The 18,056-nt window shown below is 42.3% G+C and overlaps 1 long non-coding RNA gene across 1 annotated transcript in view; it reads left to right on the top strand.

Annotated features, from left to right (window-relative positions):
- Positions 1-14,203: 14,203 nt before the first annotated feature.
- Positions 14,204-18,056, top strand: part of LOC307220361 — a 108,552-nt gene continuing 104,699 nt past the window's right edge. The window contains exon 1 of the long non-coding RNA XR_013840851.1: positions 14,204-14,272. This is a non-coding gene — a long non-coding RNA (uncharacterized lncRNA). The remainder of the gene's footprint in view (positions 14,273-18,056) is intronic.

The following is an 18,056-nucleotide window of genomic DNA, read 5'->3' as shown; positions in this document are numbered from 1 at the left end:
CCCAAGACAGTGGAATTTGCTGCCAAGGAGTGTGGTGGAGTCTCCTTCTTTGGAGGTCTTTAAGCAGAGGCTTGACAACCATATGTGAGGAGTGCTCTGATGGTGTTTCCTGCTTGGCAGGGGGTTGGACTCAATGGCCCTTGTGGTCTCTTCCAACTCTAGGATTCTATGACCTTTCGATCGGCAGGTCCTAGGCTCTGTGGTTTAACCCACAGCGCCACCCGCGTCCCTACACACAATGGGATGGGTCAATATCGATTGTTTACCTTTTGCTTATATGGGTAATGCTTGACAGTCTTTTAAGTAAGTGCATGCAGTGCTTTTTTTCTGGGGGGTGCAGGGGTACACATACCCCTAAACATTTTGTGAATCTAAGCTTGGTCCCATTGAGGGGCAGTATTTCAATGAGTAGGAAAATGAGAGTACCCCTAAACATTTTTTAAAGAAAAAAAGCACTGAGTTCATGCCAGCAGAAACTTGGTTTTAATTAAGACTGAAGCCCTGAAAAGTACTAAATGCAGTACATACTTTTCAGTTCTTTCTGGCCCCTTAATAAAGCTGGCTTACAATTATGTGGTGTTGACAGTCAATGTGAGCCTGCAGGCCTAAGGTGTTTATGAGCTCTGGGACTAGCGAGTAGAAAGTTAATTGTATGACTGGCACATTGCCCTTCACTCTGTAAAGGCTGGCCAAGTAACAGTTGGCACATGTGGGCATGCATGGCATTGTGCAGAGGCCACAGAACGTTTCCTGAAGATAATAATAAAGCTATCTCTCTCTTTTTTAAAAAGTTACTATAAAGCTACTCGCCCTCAAATGCATAATAGCTTTGCAATGTAATATCTGCATGGAAGAAAAATGCTGGGTTTTCCCTAGATAAATCTAGAGTTCCTGTGTTTCATGGCTTATCCTTATGGCTCCCTGATAACAATCCAGCCAGAGTCAGGCACTTGTAAGTCAAATGTATTTGGGAGTGAACCATGTGCTCAGCTCTCCCAGTGAACTCAGTGGGACTTTGAAATGCTTCATTTTCAGTGTGGTGTAGTGGTTAGAGTGCTGAGCTAAAAGCAGGGACACTTAGCTTTAAATCCCCTCTCCGCCATGAAACTCACCAGGTAGCCTTGGGCCAGTCTCTGTGTCTCAACCTAACTTCCCTTCACTGAAGATTTTTGTGGCTTTAGCTTTCCTCATATGCCTGAAGTTTATGCCCTGGGCTTACCTTCTGTTTAGATTGTGCACACTTCCTCCTCATGTTTAAGGAACAGAAGCCTAAAATAACATTAAGAATACTAATCTAGCATGAATAAAATATACCTGAGTAGTTTTATCAAAAATAGCTGCCATTTATTTAGAAAACGGAGGCTGTGTTTCTTGTCTGAATTCTCTTTTGGTAGATTAGATGCTACAGAGAGCTTTGGCTGATCAAACACAACTATGACATCACAGAGGCAGCTTCTGAAAATGTCTCTTGATAGGCTCTCTTTCTCTCTAGATATAACAACTGCCTCATATTGTTCAGAGGACGAAGTGTACTGTACTGTCTTATCTCACAGCCTTTGACATCAATGATCTCCTACTTTGTTTTTTAATTGATAAAAAACCCCCACTCACTTTCATATTTTCTCTGAATGTAGGCTTTTAAAATGTAATGTTAGGTATGTAAGCTGGGGAAAGCTAAGAGTTCTCTTAATACTCAATGAAATGAAATAGATTGCATTTTGTATTCTTGGGTTGTATCCCTGTTTTCTTGTGCCTTGGGACTATTTTGAAGTTATCTTTTGATACGAAGACGATTCTGATCTATGGATGATGAACAGTAAAATTGCTGCATGTTGCATAGTGGGATGAAAAATCTGATTATACGGAGGGGGGGGGGGAATGCCACCAGAACTTCCTTCAAGCCATAAACTGCTTTTCACACATGCCCTGATGGCTTCCCTTAAGCAGCGAGGAGGTTTTGATGGATGGGTGGTATTAGAAAACTTTGTTTTTCTTCCTTGCCCCATTAAAATCTGTTCTCTTTTGGAACTCAGAGCATGCAACAAGCTGCCTATTATCTTTAAATGCATTTATAACCCAGGCACTCCATAGAAGAGCTCCAAGTTTATGAGATTAAAAGATGTTTGGGAAGCAGAAGGCCTGATGATTTATTGCATTTGACAAGGTTTTTATAGGAATGGTTTTATAGCGATGGTACCATGACAAGCTGTACATGACAAGCCATATCAAAAGTACCTACCATTTACAGAAATTGATGTTGTGTTCCTTGTCTGAATTACTTTTGGGAGAGTGGATGCTACATAGTGTTTTGGCTTATCATGGTGGGACTTTATTCAAAGGGTATAGCTTGGTTCAGTTCATAATTGAGCTTCATTCAAGTACATGCTACTAGAAGAGAAATCCCTTGGCAACTCTAGGTTGCTGCATAAGTTTTGCTGGTTTTGCTGCAAGAGATTGACATCTCTTTCTCTTGACTGACACTTTCTCACCCATCTCTCTGGCCTAATTCTCACTGAGATGATAAATCCATATCTGGGTTTTAGTACTTCAAATTCTAGTGGAGGCTCAAGTGATAGAATGTTCTTCCACACAAAATATTGGGAAATGTTCTCCTGATAGCTGAGGATTTCTCTTCAGTGTTTTCAGAGTACATGACTGTTATAGGAAAATCTTCCAGGCTCACCTGGATTGCCAAACAAAGATACCAGCCAAGAATATAGGAGCAAAACAGCAGGCTGTAGGTTTCAAACTACCACAAGGAAGAAGCAGGAAGAAGCCCAGAACAAAGGATGGCTCCCTTTTTCACAAGTTTCCCCTTTTACCCACAACACCCTTAGTGAAGCATCATACATACATCGTAAGTACATCACAGCTATGTCATAATCTGGAAAGGGTTTTCTGGCAAAAACCTGAACATCAGGTTTGCCTTCATCCTTCCCTTGAGCTCCACTTCGCACCCATTAAGTAAGAGGTGAGTAGTACAGTCATACCTTGGGTTGAATATGCTTCAGGTTGAGCGTTTTCAGGTTACGCTCCACGGCGACCTGGAAGTAACGGAACGTGTTACTTCTGGGTTTCGCCGCTTGCACATGCACTCAAAATGACGTCACGTGCATGCACGGCAGTGGCAAAACGCAACCCATGCATGCACACTCGTGTAGTCGCGTGTTACGTTCTACTCAGGATGCAGATGGGGCTCCGGAACGGATCCCATTCATATCCAGAGGTACCACAGTATGTACATGTCCCTGTTCTCTGGTCAAGTTAATCACACTCCTTTGTCTCGACCAAGATCCTAATAAACTGAGTCAAAACAAAAAAAAAAAAAATTCCTTCCAGTAGCACCTTAAAGACCAACTAAGTTAGTTCTTGGTATGAGCTTTCGTGTGCATGCACACTTCTTCAGATACACATGCACACTTCTTCAGATACACTTCTTCGTGTGCATGCACACTTCTTCAGATGTGGGTATCTGAAGAAGTGTGCATGCACACGAAAGCTCATACCAAGAACTAACTTAGTTGGTCTTTAAGGTGCTACTGGAAGGAATTTTTTTTTTTTTTGTTTTGACTATGGCAGACCAACACGGCTACCTATCTGTAACTAATAAACTGAGGTTAGGTTTACTATTGTTTCTGGAATGGCTACCTGTCTGGCACTCAGGGGCCAGAATGCCAGAGATTATCACCCAGGCAAGGAAGCTGCTGATTACTGGTCTCAGGCTTCTGGGATTGTGGCTGCCCCTGCTCATGTCCCAGGCTCCCCCCTTTGTAGCCATTTCCTTCCTGAACAGAACAAAGTTGGAGGGTGCAAATCGGACACTGGAGCGATTTTATATGACTTTCTAACATTTTCCTGTTGAGCCAGTACATAGATACATTTATCAATGAATTGTTACATTTGGTAATGTGCAGCAGAGGTCCTTTTGAATAGAGATAGGAAAAAACTGTGTGATGAAGTGTTTTGTGGGGATATCTGCAGGAGTGATTGTGTTGATTTTGGTAGTCTGGGGGAGAGTGATGTCCGCTGGAGGGGCACCCCCCTAACCATTCCATAAATTCTGCTAACATGACACAAGTGAAACCATTTCAACAGAGGAGAGAGGACAGAAAAATGGGAAGAAAACAGTTTACAGTTTGAATAGAGGCAGAGGAAGCATTAGCTGAAACTGCGTATGCAATCTTGAGGAATTTATGGGAAACTAGTGTGAATGCCCAACTGCTTTCACAATTGCAGGGTGAGGAACCTGTAGGCTTCCAGATGCTACTGGATTCCAGCTCTCATTTGTCTCAGCCAACATGGCGAACAGTTAGGGACGATGCCCGGCTCTGTGCTTTGCTTGAGAATCCGTAAATAAAGCAAATTTTAGAGCAACAAAAATAGTCTTGGATATTTCTGCTCGAGAACAGAGGGTATCTTAATTTACATCCATAAGGGATTCTCTACTACACAGAAAAACTTGTAAAATTATTGTAAGAATATTTTGACAGCTAATGACAAAACTTACTGTCTTTGACAGCTTTAACTCTGCTTTAATCTCAAAACCCCATCATCTCAATCAGTTAAATCTCAGCCTCAGAACACCTGATGAGCCATTCTTCTTTTGGATTGCAATCTTCCATATTAGGTACAGTCATACCTCATGTTACATCCGCTTCACATTACATTCTTTCAGGTTATGTCCCATGGTGACCCGGAAGTACCGGAAAGGGTTACTTCCAGGTTTCACCGCTCACGCATGCGCAGATGTGCAAAATGATGTCATGCGCAGAAGCGGCAAATCGCAACCCGCATGTGCGCAGACACGCCGCTGTGGGTTGCACTCTTTTCATGTTGCGAATGGGCCTCCAGAATGGATCCCATTCGCAACCAGAGGTACCACTGTAGTTGAATAATATAATCACTATGAATATAAAGTTGTTAGACTACATCATGGCTAGAGTGTGGTAAGTTTTGTTTTCTTATATCTGTGTACCGGTACTTTTTGATGATGTAGTTTTATGTTTTAGGAGCAGTGTTGCTCATTCCCAGCATTGCTCAAAAATTCCCCAAACCAGAAAAAACAGTGAAATTTTGAAATAAGTGGTTAAAATCAGTGGAGTTTTGAAAGCTTCAATCCATCACCTTTATTCAAAATGACATCGAGCTGTATTCAAACACAGATGAAATTTTTTTCTCTTGATCTCAAGAACCATTAGAAAAATGTGGTAATCACATTGGGTGTCTAAATGCATAGTGAACCAACAATATTCCATACAGTAGTTTTTGAATTTGCATTTTAAAAATTATTTATTGTATGTTCTCCAGTGAAGTTTATCTTATGGGATGGCATACGCATGGCAAAATGAATAACCAGATAACAAAATAAACAGTGACTAAAATCAGTGAGTGAGCAATCATGCCCTCAAAGTGAGCAATCATGCCCTTAAATTCAAGTCAGTGTTTTACTTGGCATTTATATGGGTGTGTGTGTGGGTGTGTGTGTGGGTGTGTGTAACTGACCGCAGTTATATGTTGGCAGATACTGATAAAATGTGTAATTTGTGCATGTGGAGAATACCTGAGCAAAGGAAGATTTATTATACTTTTAGCTATTCAGTGCAATTGCCTTTAAAATGCCATGTTTTTGTAAATACAGATAAGTGTGTTACTATCACTTGGTGGGAACCCTTAATTAGTCTAAGGAAGAAATGTTTCATTTTGACATGAAAATGGAGTGTCTTAACCTCTGCACCCCATATTTACATTGATGCTAAAAACAAAGTCAGGTGTTTAACAGCATGATGTTGCCATTCAAGGGGCACATAGGTAGTAGCCAAGAGCTTTGTGTACTGCTTCCCCTGATTGGTACAACCTAAGATTATACATTATACAATATCATAAGATGATGATGATGATGATGATGATGATGATGATAACAATAGATGCATTGCATTGCAATGATCAATGCAGAACTCAATGCATTGTCTTTCAGTTAGATCTATTGTCTGTGCACATACATGGGCAAATGATTGCTGGTGCTTCAATATCTTTTGCGGTCACTTACATTGTATTTTCCTTAAAGCTCTATTATACGTAACAGAATGTTCTCTTAAAGCAGAAGCAACCTGTGTTTTCACCGTTCCTAAATGCTTAGCTTTGGCACATACAAAACAACTCTTCCTCCCTGCTTCTCCCCCTCTGCCTTCTCCAGGATTACCCTAGAGCCAAACCGAAGCGGCTGACTCACCTCCTTTCACTCTCATTGGCTCTAATCAGTACAAATTGTGAGAAGGCAACTTCTCAGAGGCTAAAAAGTGCAGTTTTCATGCTGATTGGGCAGCTCTATGATGCTGGAGACAGGGGACCTTGATGCACCTCTGCTTTGGGAGACCATCACAGTGGAAGCAAAACCCACCCACTGCACACACACAGAGAGAGTGGCTTGTCCTCTCCAGTGACATTAACCCAACAGAGGGAAGTCCTGTGGTTTCAGGTTTTGGGTAGTCCTTTGGGAATGTGTCCCCCATGAGCCCCCTTAGCCTGGAAGACGGGCCAAAAATCTCCCATGGTGCCTCTGAGCTCCTTGGCTGCATTACTGCTGGAGTAGTGGGGTTTTGCTACTCTTGAGCATATTTTGATCTCCACACTTGCTGCCCTCTGGATCCAGTCCTGTACGTGTATATGTTTTATTTATTATCTTACACTTATATCTCACCTTTATTTAATCATGGAACTAAAACCATATAGTGGTCACCTATCCAGGCACTGATCAGACCACCCAGACCTGCTTAGCTTTAGCAAGATGGCAGTCTCATAGGCATGTAAATTGCCTCTCTCTGTGCAAAGCGCACAGAGGTGCATTGAACACCCCCCCCACACACACTCACACACATACATACAGGCCTGTCATAATGATGGACATTTTGTTAATATGAAATAGAGGATGATTTAGTTATTTTGCAAAATCAGTTTGGTAGGTCTCCAAGAAAGGAAGCTCAGTAAAGGATGATTACTGAAGTGTTTTATTATACGCCCAAAGTCAGCAAAGGGAATAAATGAATAACTTAAAAAAAAAAAAAGCTACGCTGAGACAGCATACTTGTAAATATGCTGCAGGACAAAGAGACCATTGTATTGATTGTGCCAGAAACAATTTACTCGAGGTCCATGTCATCCTGGTCATTAGAGCAAAGCATCATAAAGGAGTTCAAAACATATTTCAAAAGCCCTTCTAGCCTATGTGACTGCGAGGAAAATGCTGAGATGGGTCAGCAGCAAATAATGAAGAAGCTGTTCAAAATGCAGTTAGTAGGATGGTCACCTCTACTAATTTTCATCACCACGGCTCTTCCTTTTTTCCTAGTTGCAGAGAACAGAATGTAAACATGCTGGCCATCTTGGAGTTTTCCTGGTATGCAGTTTGGGACACAGATCAGACTGCCAACTAACTATCCAGGCCTGCTCTCATGCCCTTAATAGCAGCTTGTTTTGTAGAATTATCACCTGCAATTGTCAGCAGATTGAGCTGAGGTGAAAGAGCACAAGTTGGGGGTGCAAAGTTAGCAGCCTTGAATAAGCACAGCTCCCGTTGCTCAGTCCCTGCTCCTGCCAACCTAGCAGTTTGAAAGCACGTCAAAGTGCAAGTAGATTAATAGGAACCGCTCTGGCAGGAAGGTAAATGGTGTTTCCGTGCACTGCTCTGGTTCGCCAGAAGCGGCTTAGTCATGCTGGGCACATGACCTGGAAGCTGTACGCCGGCTCCCTCGGCCAGTATAGCGAGATGAGCGCCGCAACCCCAGAGTCGGCCACGACTGGACCTAATGGTCAGGGGTCCCTTTCCCTTTCCCTTTATTTTCCCCTCCATAGTTTTTTGTTGCAACTTTTCATCATCTAACACAAGTATTAATATAAATAAACAGCCTTTGTTTTATGGCTGTAGTCAACAGGATAAACATGGGGCTTTAGAAATACACCTCTTTGGGTAACTCAGCACCTACACCTGGAAGGATGACCCCTGTGGTATCTATGATAGATCATTTGACACCTGGCCACTAACCAGCAAGTTCTGGCAGAAATTGTGGCTGAGCGCCTTTCAGTTTGAGGGAGCTCTTGCTTTCCCTCTTCCTCCTTTTGCCCATTTTCCAGTAGGCAACTGCATGCATTTTCATGAGTTAACAGAATTATCTCAAATGAGCATTCAAATGTTACATGGTGCGTGGAGTGTGATAGATTCTCCATCTGGCTGGGATTCAGGTAAGACTCTTCAATACTTCAGCAGGCTGGTAGAAATGAAGGAAGTAATTCCTTCACGTTGATCGCTTTCTCTCTGAAGCCTCCCAGAAGTCTGGGATTGCTGACCGAGCTTTGCAATATAGCTAGTGGAGGCTTAGGAGAGTCCTGCCTGGGGGGAAAATGAACTTGCCTCTGCAGGATTCTCCCACCTTCCCTTTGTATTGCAGGTTTCAGGGAAAAGCAAAATGTAGGTAGCTTAGAATGTTAAATTATGGGCTTTGAAAGACTGAGAGTTTGTTTTAATTAGATAATTTTAGTAGAACCTATTTGTGTCTTGGGGGGTTGGGGAAGTGTGTTGCATTCATAACCTTGAAGTCATTGGTTACCACTCCATCTTCTGACTAGCCTACAAATTCCTTAGGCCTAAACTTGTGAGTCACCTGACACAAGAATTAATGCAGCTCCTGGGGCAACACACCACTATGAACAATGGATCCAAGTGCCCCTCCCCCCTTTTCTCTTTCAAGAACAGGCAGAATACACAACAACTCCGGTTTCTGTCGGCAACTTAGAACCTGGCCTATTATATTTTTAAATGAGAAATGCAGCCGGCCAAGACAATGTGGTCCAATTTTAATTTAATAAACAAATCCCAATGCACCTCAAATGTCTTTGTAAGGGGAAATGGGTAAATTGTTAGACTTAAAGCTGCACCTCCCTTGAGGAGATAGATGCACCTTCAGTTTGATTAAAAACTCATTGATCTCATAAGGCTCTCTTAAAAAAAAGTCCGAACACTATGCACAAATGCACATTAAGGTTCCAATCATATGCATACTTAAATGGGAGGTAATCACACTGAACACAAAGAGACTTTCCTCTGAGTATGCATGCATACAATTGTGCTGTAGTAGACTTTGGCGTTGCTGTTCTATGCATTCTTATCTAGGATTAAGCCCCCCTGAACACAGTGGGTAGGAGAGATGCAGTACCGCTGCCATATTTCCAGCAGATGCCTCTGATAGGAAGGGAGGGGATTTCCTCTGATATGCTCTACAGCTTCCTGAGGTACATTTGAACCTCTGGAACAGATTGGAGGCAAGAATTTAGGGGGCTGCAGTGGAAAAGGAAGCGATCTCCGCACTCTTAGGTTAAAGGAGCTGTCCATGGGATAACCAGCCTCATATAACCAACATTCTAATTAATGCATGAAGGGGTAATAAGCTGTGCTACTAGGCTTAGCTATGTCACTTCTCCTTACCTTGGGAAGAAATAGGTAATCAAACCTCACTATCCTACCTGAGAAGCTCAGCATGTGAAAAAGTTTGAGGCTCTCACCAGCCACTCTTGAGTTCCTATACCAATACTCTGTTATCACTTTGTAATTAAGCTATGTTTTACTGCCTGTGCAACTTTTCTGACTGATGTGTGGAAAAGCATATGAACTGGACCTTTGAATAGTTTGTAAGTAAACCAATTTTTAATTTACCAAATGTGTAGTCTTTTCCTATGCTGGGGGAGGAGGGAAATTTTGGAACTTCCTTGGAAGGGCATATTGTAAAGGTCTATATTTCCACGCTTTACTTTGCAACATATTTTGTGACTTTAAATCTCAGCTGGAGTTCTCTCACTAAAGAGCACTTGCCCCCAAATTGGATCTTGGCATCCAGGAATTAGTGTGTGTGTGTGTGTGTGTGTGTGTGTGTGTGTGTGTGTGTTGTACCAACACTGTCCGATGGATCAAAATCTGCTACGTGAGCAGACTGGCTCTATCCAATGGGACATACCTTACTTTGAAGCCTACTTCTTAGGTTGCAGGCCTAAGAAGACCCGTGACGGATCAGCATCTAGTCCAGCATCCACTTACTCACTGTGGCCAAGCAGATGCTTCTGGGAAGCCCACATAGCTTTGCTTCAGTGTACTGATATATGGAGAGAAATTTGCCATGGACATTTTTATGGCTTTGAGTGCTCCTCTAAAAAATTCACCCCAAATGCGGCCCTCTTTAGGGGATAAATTAATTAGTGTCTGCTATTGCATTATACTACCCTTTCTACAGCTTCTCCTTTCCCACCAGCAACTGGATAGAATGGCAAATGTATCCCTAAATATATATCCACTGAATCAGAATGCAGGTGTTTGCATTTCAGCTCTGGCCCCCAGGCAGATCATCCATTATGTCTAAGAGAGAATGAATGCCAGTTGGAAGAGGCGGAGCTGCACCACACTGATTGACAATTAGTGCCACAAAAGGAAAATATATCCTCCATGTACAAGTTTAAGGAGAAAAGCTGTAGCTTTGTTAAGTATTGTGGATAAGGAGGCTTCTTTTAGAAGTGGATTAATTCCTTTTTTAAAAAAGTATCTTTTACCAGATTTGAAAGAAAATAACCCGACCACATCTGTTGCCAATTACTTAGTGATGTGCAGCTTTGCTGAACAAAATAGCAATAATGTTTTCTATAAAATTTGGGGGTAATTATGATTTAAAGACCATTGCTCTGGAATCATGCCAAATAGATGCCTATTTCTCATCTTGAAAAATGATAAACAGGAAAATTGCACTCACATAAAAAGACTCTATCTCACACTCTTTCTGCCGCTTTTGTGGTGTGAATTACTGACTGCCACTTAAACTTGTGGCAGATGCACACCCCCATTTGCAGCAGCAGAAAAAAATAGCCGTTGCACTGAAACACTCTTTGACTGAAGGTGGCTCCAAACATCCTCAAAAGAGCAGCAGCTACACTATCTTGCTTCCATTCGAAAGGTGTGGATGTCATCATTTTCCTTCCACTCACATCTGGGGACCCTTGAGCAAGGGACACTTGACCATGGTAACAGCCAGCCATTCTCATCGTCTGAAGATGCCATTCCCCTTCATAACCAAATGGGGAGTGTTGGTTTGATCTTTCTCATGTTGGTGATAGAATGGAGTGTACCATTCCAGCTACAGTGGGGCAATCGCTTTCTTGATGATTTCCCACAAATTAAAAAAGATGGATTGATAATATGGACAGATTAGCTACATACGAACGAATTGCATCTCGACGGAAAATAAGAATGGATAAATATGAAGAAATCTGGAACAAATATTTAAGCGATAAAGCGGATAGTGGTGGGAAGTAGGGGGAGGATAAAGAGGTGGGAAAATATTGTTAAAAAAGGTGTAGTCATAGGTATATCAGTGTATTCAAATCTGAATTGTCAAATTGCGTTATTGTTATTATGGTTTTTGTTGTATGTGTCTTTTGTGGTTGATGTCTGTATCAAAAAAATGATTAAATATTTTTTTTAAAAAAGCAAATTAAAAAAGTGTAAGTAGACTAGCGCAGCAGACAGGACTCACCTAGGATCCTATTTTAAGTTTATGATTGCTCAGAGTTTCACATGGGAAAACATTCAAATATGTTATTCTCCACCTACATTTTGCAGTGGTACAGTCCAACTTGTTATACTTAATGTGTTGATAAAAATAAATAATCTGTAGTAGCTTATTATTGTTAGTAGCTTAAATGTGCGACTTTGGTTTTTAACTACATAGAAGCATTGAGAGGTGTAAGCCAAGGTTACAAGACGTCCCTGTTTCCCGGGGACAGTCCGTGGATTTACAAATCAGTCCCCTGACAAAATCCAATCATTCCTACTGAAGCTGAAGTGTCCCCGGATTCATTGAAAAAAATCTTGTAACCTTAGTGTAAGCACTTCCTTTTGTGCTCATGAACCATCAGATCCCAACAAACAAATAGAACCAAAGCATAAGCATAGCAAATCAAGGTGCCTGTATGTATGTATGTATGTATGTATGTATGCAGCACATGGAAATAAAGATATATGTGCACTTCATCTGGGATTCAGTAGCAATGGTAAAACTTGGAATGGTAGCACAGAGAGGGAGAAGGGGGCACTATAAGACCATTAACTGAGGCAGGGGTAACTCATCCCATTTCTCTGCCTGAGGTGAAATGGGAAGGTGCCTCCCTTACTGGGCTCATGTGACTGCGCTTTCTGGGTTCTGGTGAGATCTCATGAGAAGTCTGCAAGATCTTGCAGGAACCTGGAAGCCAGAGTTGCTTCTCTTTACTTCTGCAGTGGTGGTGGGGTAGGCGGGTGCCACCCCTTGAGATTCTACCTCATCGGTGGGCTGGCCCTGAGTTGAGTATCTAGCTGCACCCCTGTTCAAATTCATCACTGAGCCTGCATAAGAATCGTAATATTAGACTAGGGGAAAAATACAGAATATGAACATATCAGGTGAATCTTTTTGGATTTTTTTTTTTTTTAAATTAAATTCCATTCTATTCCTAACCTTATAAACCAGGGACTAACATTGGGTCTAGAGCAGAAAAAACCCCAAAGAAAGTTTGCCACCCTGATTTAAAAAGCACCTGTAACTATGTATACAGACAGCCATTTGTCTCCTGATTATATTTAAAAGAAAGGAAAGAAGGATGCTATCTCTGGGCCTGTTTTTGGGACTGCACTGGTAATCTGCCCTCTCTAGGTAGTCATTTTAGGGGCCCGTCGGCTGTGGGGCTCTGGAGTTTGGCCCCAAGACCCATACCTAGCTGCACCTTTGAGCCAGAACATCCCAAATAACAAAGGGAGATTAAAAACTATCAGGCCCAAAACACCTGCCTGCCAACCGCTAGTGGTGTCCAAAGAAGTCTGAAAAAGGTGTGATAGACAGCATGTTAGGGTGAGTAATGTTAAAAATGAGAAGATTTGAAGTCTACTCTTTTTGAAAGTGATGGATAATATTTTGGTGGCCCAGGGATGTTTACTCTGACATTTTTGATCGAAGGCTAATCTGGTATTATTCATAGTATGCCAATCTCTAATATATTTAATCACTGACAGATTTTGCAGTGAATAATGGAGAATCAGCATTTTAGGGCCACAAGATCAATCAAAACATCTACCCTCATCTCTCTGTGTGTCTAGCTTTTGTTCCAATACTCACACAAGCCCCTGTTTAAGAAAGTCTATAAGGCTACCCCATCCTGCATTCATGAAGAGGCTTTTTGTGAGGTGCAAGCGGCCGTACTGTGGAGGAGGAACAGGAAATGTTCCTCCTATGGACTTCTGCTAACTTATCTTAGGATCTAAGCAAAACAGTATTTCAGTGCCAGGTTAAACTAAGAATTGTATTGCTACGAAAGAGTAAATTTGTCCTGTTTAGCAGGTTTATAAAGACATTTGGCAGATAGCATCCCAGAAGTCCAATAATGGCATAAGTGTTAAGATTAACAAATGTTAATTACTTAACATTCCCATACTCTTTTCTCATCCCTTGCTACCAATACATAATATCTGAGGAAATGGAATGGTTTAGGGAAAATGCCCAACTGTCTTCTCACAATGAAATATTAGTAAAAACTCCCACAAGAAAAGCATTTGATCATGCCTTAGGCAAATGGATAAAACTGAGTACAGTGGTACCTCAGGTTAAGAACTTAATTCATTCTGGATGTCCGTTTTTAACCTGAAACTGTTCTTAACCTGAAGCTAATGGGACCTCCCGCTGCTGTTGCGCCGCTGCCGCATGATTTCTGTTCTCATCCTGAAGCAAAGTTCTTAACCCAAGGTACTATTTCTGCATTAGCAGAGTCTGTAACCTGAAGCGTCTGTAACCCGAGGTACCACTGTATACAAATCTGGGTATAGTTACTGACACTTATTTTTTTTTACATATACAGTGGTACCTTGGTTCTCAAACTTAATCTGTTCCGGAAGTCCGTTCCAAAACCAAAACATTCCAAAACCAAGGTGCACTTTCCCATAGAAAGTAATGCAAAATGGATTAATCTGGTGCAGGCTGTTGAAAAACTACCCCTAAAACACTTCTCCCCACCACCCCAGTCAGTGCGATCTTTCAATCTTTCTCTCTCTCTCTCAAGTCAAAGCAGCTGGGCTTCAGAGTGCTGCCGGGACGCTTCTCCCCACTGCCCCAATCAGCGCGATCTTTCTAAAAACAGAAGCACAACACTAAAAACAGAAGCTCAAGTCATGTTTGACCTCCAGAAAAAATTCGAAAACCAGAACGTTCACTTCCAGGTTTGCGACGTTCGGGTTGTAAGTTGTCCATGAACTAAGGTACCACTGTATACTAAGGAAACTATGAACATATTTGGAAGATGCAACTTAAATGCTAATGCAAAACACTGGAAGAGGCCTCCTGGATCAGACCAAAGGCCCCTTCTATTTCACACAGTGGCCAAATGCATACCATTGAAATGTCACATAGGCTTGCCATATTGTGAAGAGCATAAAATAGGATGCTATGACGACTCTCATTTGAAATACCCCTACTATATGTAGGCCATAGAAGCTGTGATATATTGCTGAGGGGGGCAGGAGAAGAGGAAAGCAAGTCTTCAGCCACCAGTTATGTCTAGGTCTCATCCAGAAAGTAGAGCCAGAGACATTTTGACAAATATAAAAAATCCACCTGGACAGAAATGTTACCCCTGAAAAAGAGGCTGTGTCCTTGAAGTCACAACCAAAATTCAAGGAGATTGCATCTCCTTCTTTTTGTCACTTGGTATTTAGAGGAACAGTGCCTCCGATTATCGGGATTCCTTTAGGATAGGGATTTGTTTTGATTTTTGGTGATGAGCATTAAATTATTATTTTTAGTTTTACTTTTTTATGTTGTTCCTGCACTGTATTCTCAACTGTAAGCTGTGTCGAGACATCATCATCATCATCATCATCATCATCATCATCATTTATTATTTATACCCCGCCCATCTGGCTGGGCTTCCCCAGCCACTCTGGGCGGCTTCCAAAAAAATATTAAAATACTGTAATACACCAAACATTAAAAGCTTCCCTGAACAGGGCTGCCTTCAGATGTCTTCTAAAAGTCTGGTAGCTGTTGTTCTCTTTGACATCTGGTGGGAGGGCGTTCCACAGGGAGGGCGCCACTACCGAGAAGGCCCTCTGCCTGGTTCCCTGTAACTTGGCTTCTCGCAGGGAGGGAACCGCCAGAAGGCCCTCGGCGCTGGACCTTAGTGTCCGGACAGAACGATGGGGGTGGAGACGCTCCTTCAGATATACTGGGCCTTTGAGGCCATTTAGGGCTTTAAAGATCAGCACCAACACTTTGAATTGTGCTTGGAAACGTACTTGGAGCCAATGTAGGTCTTTCAAGACCGGTGTTATATGGTCTCGGCGGCCGCCCCCAGTCACCAATCTAGCTGCCGTGTTCTGGATTAGTTGTAGTTTCCGGGTCACCTTCAAAGGTAGCCCCACATAGAGCGCATTGCAGTAGTCCAAGCGGGAGATAACCAGAACATGCACCACTCTGGCGAGGCAGTCCGCAGGCAGGTAGGGTCTCAGCCTACGTACCAGATGGAGCTGGTAAACAGCTGCCCTGGACACGGATTTGACCTGTGCCTCCATGGACAGCTGTGAGTCCAAAATGACTCCCAGGCAACGCACCTGGTCCTTCAGGGGCACAGTTACCCCATTCAGGACCAGGGAATCCTCCACACCTGCCCGCCTCCTGTCCGCCAAAAACAGTACTTCTGTCTTGTCAGGATTCAATCTCAATCTGTTAGCCGTCATCCATACTCCAACCACCTCCAGACACTCACACAGGACCTTCACCGCCTTCACTGGTTCTGATTTGAAAGAGGGGTAGAGCTGGGTATCATCCGCATACTGATGAACACCCAGCCCAAACCTCCTGATGATCTCTCCCAGTGGCTGCATGTAAATGTTGAAAAGCATGGGGGAGAGGACAGAACCCTGAGGCACCCCACAAGTGAGAGCCCAGGGGTCTCAACACTCATCCTCCAACACCACTATTTTTGTGTGTGCATAAGGCACATTTGCAAATCAGAGAAGCTGTTATGGGCACCACACAGAAATCACACTCGAGCACAGACTACAGCTTATACTATTGCTGACAACAGAATGCTTCTTTCAAGTCTAATTTCACCAGGGGGAGGGAGAGGTGACCCTTGGGCATCAGGGAAAGTTTGTGTGGGTAGATGTGTGCTCAAGTGCACTGCTAGCGACCCTAGTATAAGGCGTTGAACAAATGAAAATAATTTTAGATGGTTATACAATTGTTGTTGTTTAGTCATTTAGTCGTGTCCGCCTCTTCGTGACCCGCTGGACCAGAGCACGCCAGGCACTCCTGTCTTCCACTGCCTCCTGCAGTTTGGTCAAACTCATGCTGGTAGCTTCGAGAACACTGTCCAACCATCTTCTCTTCTTATGAGGTGGCCTCAGCTTCAGGATCTGTCCTTCCAGTGAGCACTCAGGGCTGATTTCCCTCAGAATGGATCGGTTTGATCTTCTTGAAGTCCATGGGACTCTCAAGAGTCTCCTCCAGCACCAGAATTCAAAAGCATCAATTCTTCGACGATCAGCCTTCTTTATGGTCCAGCTTTCACTTCCATACATCACTACTGGGAACACCATAGCTTTAACTATATGGTTGGCAAGGTGATGTCTCTACTTTTTAAGATGCTATCTAGGTTTGTCATCACTTTTCTCCCAAGAAGCAGGCAATATGGTTATATAATTTTAGATTATCTACCTCTTCTTGGCATGCAGCCAAAAATAAGCACTTGAAAATAAAATAAGTTGCCTAACTCTGACTTAGAGAAGGGTTCTTAGATGCTGGGTCCATGGTTTCATTCAAATCAAAATGTCATGTGAATTTTAAACCAACTGAGGCTCCCTGACCTTTAAAATGCAGGACTGTAAATTCTGCAGCATCATAATTCTAATAGGAATACCTCCAACTCCATAATAGCTTGGATATTGCTTATGGGCTGTCATAAAAATTCTAAAGCTTTCATGAGAAGAGTGTTTAATTCCAATCGCTATTATATTTAATACTTTAATAGAGGCTTTCACTGTTCAGGGTTTTTTTTTTTAATAGTTTGCGACAATTTAAACTCCAAAGAAAAATGGCCTTCTATGCAGGAAAATTTGTGCTGGTAACATGAAGAAATAGGAAGACACTGTCTGCTGACTGATGGATAATTTTACAATATTTTGGAAGGTTTAATAGAAAACGGTCTGTTTGCATGGCGGTGTAGATTCCAGTTCTCTGTTTTAGTGTTTGCGTGAAAAGCCCTAAATGACTTCGGACCCAGTTATCTGAAGAAACACCTCCTTTTGTATTGTCCTGCCTGTTATTCAAGATCAGCCTGGGTGGACCTTGTTGTAATCCCATTGCCAAGTTAATTGTGTGGAGCTGGGGTTTGGATAGGGCCTTTTCAGTGGTAGTTCTGGAATATCTCCTCCGCCGCGAGGTATGGCTAGAGCTGACATTAATTAGTTTCCAGGGCCTGCTGAAAACTTCCTCTTCTTCCATCTGTAGCCTTCTAGTTTGTCTTAGAAAGGAATATTTGGAGTGAATCATATATTGTCTTGCTGGGGACAGTCCCCAGATTTACAAATCAGTCTTCTGACAAAATCCATTGAAGTTGAAAAGTGTCCCCGGATTCATTGGGGGGGGGGGGGAATCTGGTAACGTTACCTTAAGGTGTATCTTATTGTGTATTTTTGTCATCTTGACTCATCCTAAGATCACTTTGCAGGATCACTTTTACAAATAAGTAATTGGTGTGGCAGTGAAAAGAGGGTTGGTATATATGATTGATGTGTGATTCTTTACAATCGCCATAGCAAATGTCTACTTGTATCAGCAAACTCCTGGGATCAAGATAATGGTCTCTTTTTCCTACTAGGCTGCAAAATTAGAATAGATCTCTGGAATGCATATGATCATTTGAAAATCAAAATTACGTTTCTGAAATTAAAGCTATGATAATGACCAGATTTTGCTGGAAAATATTTGTTCCCAAAACTTTGT

The sequence above is a fragment of the Podarcis cretensis genome (genome assembly GCF_951804945.1).
Source record: "Podarcis cretensis genome assembly, chromosome: 1".
Classification (NCBI taxonomy): domain Eukaryota; kingdom Metazoa; phylum Chordata; class Lepidosauria; order Squamata; family Lacertidae; genus Podarcis; species Podarcis cretensis.
The sequence above is the reverse complement of the archived record's forward strand: the minus strand, read 5'-3'. Positions and strand labels throughout refer to the sequence as shown.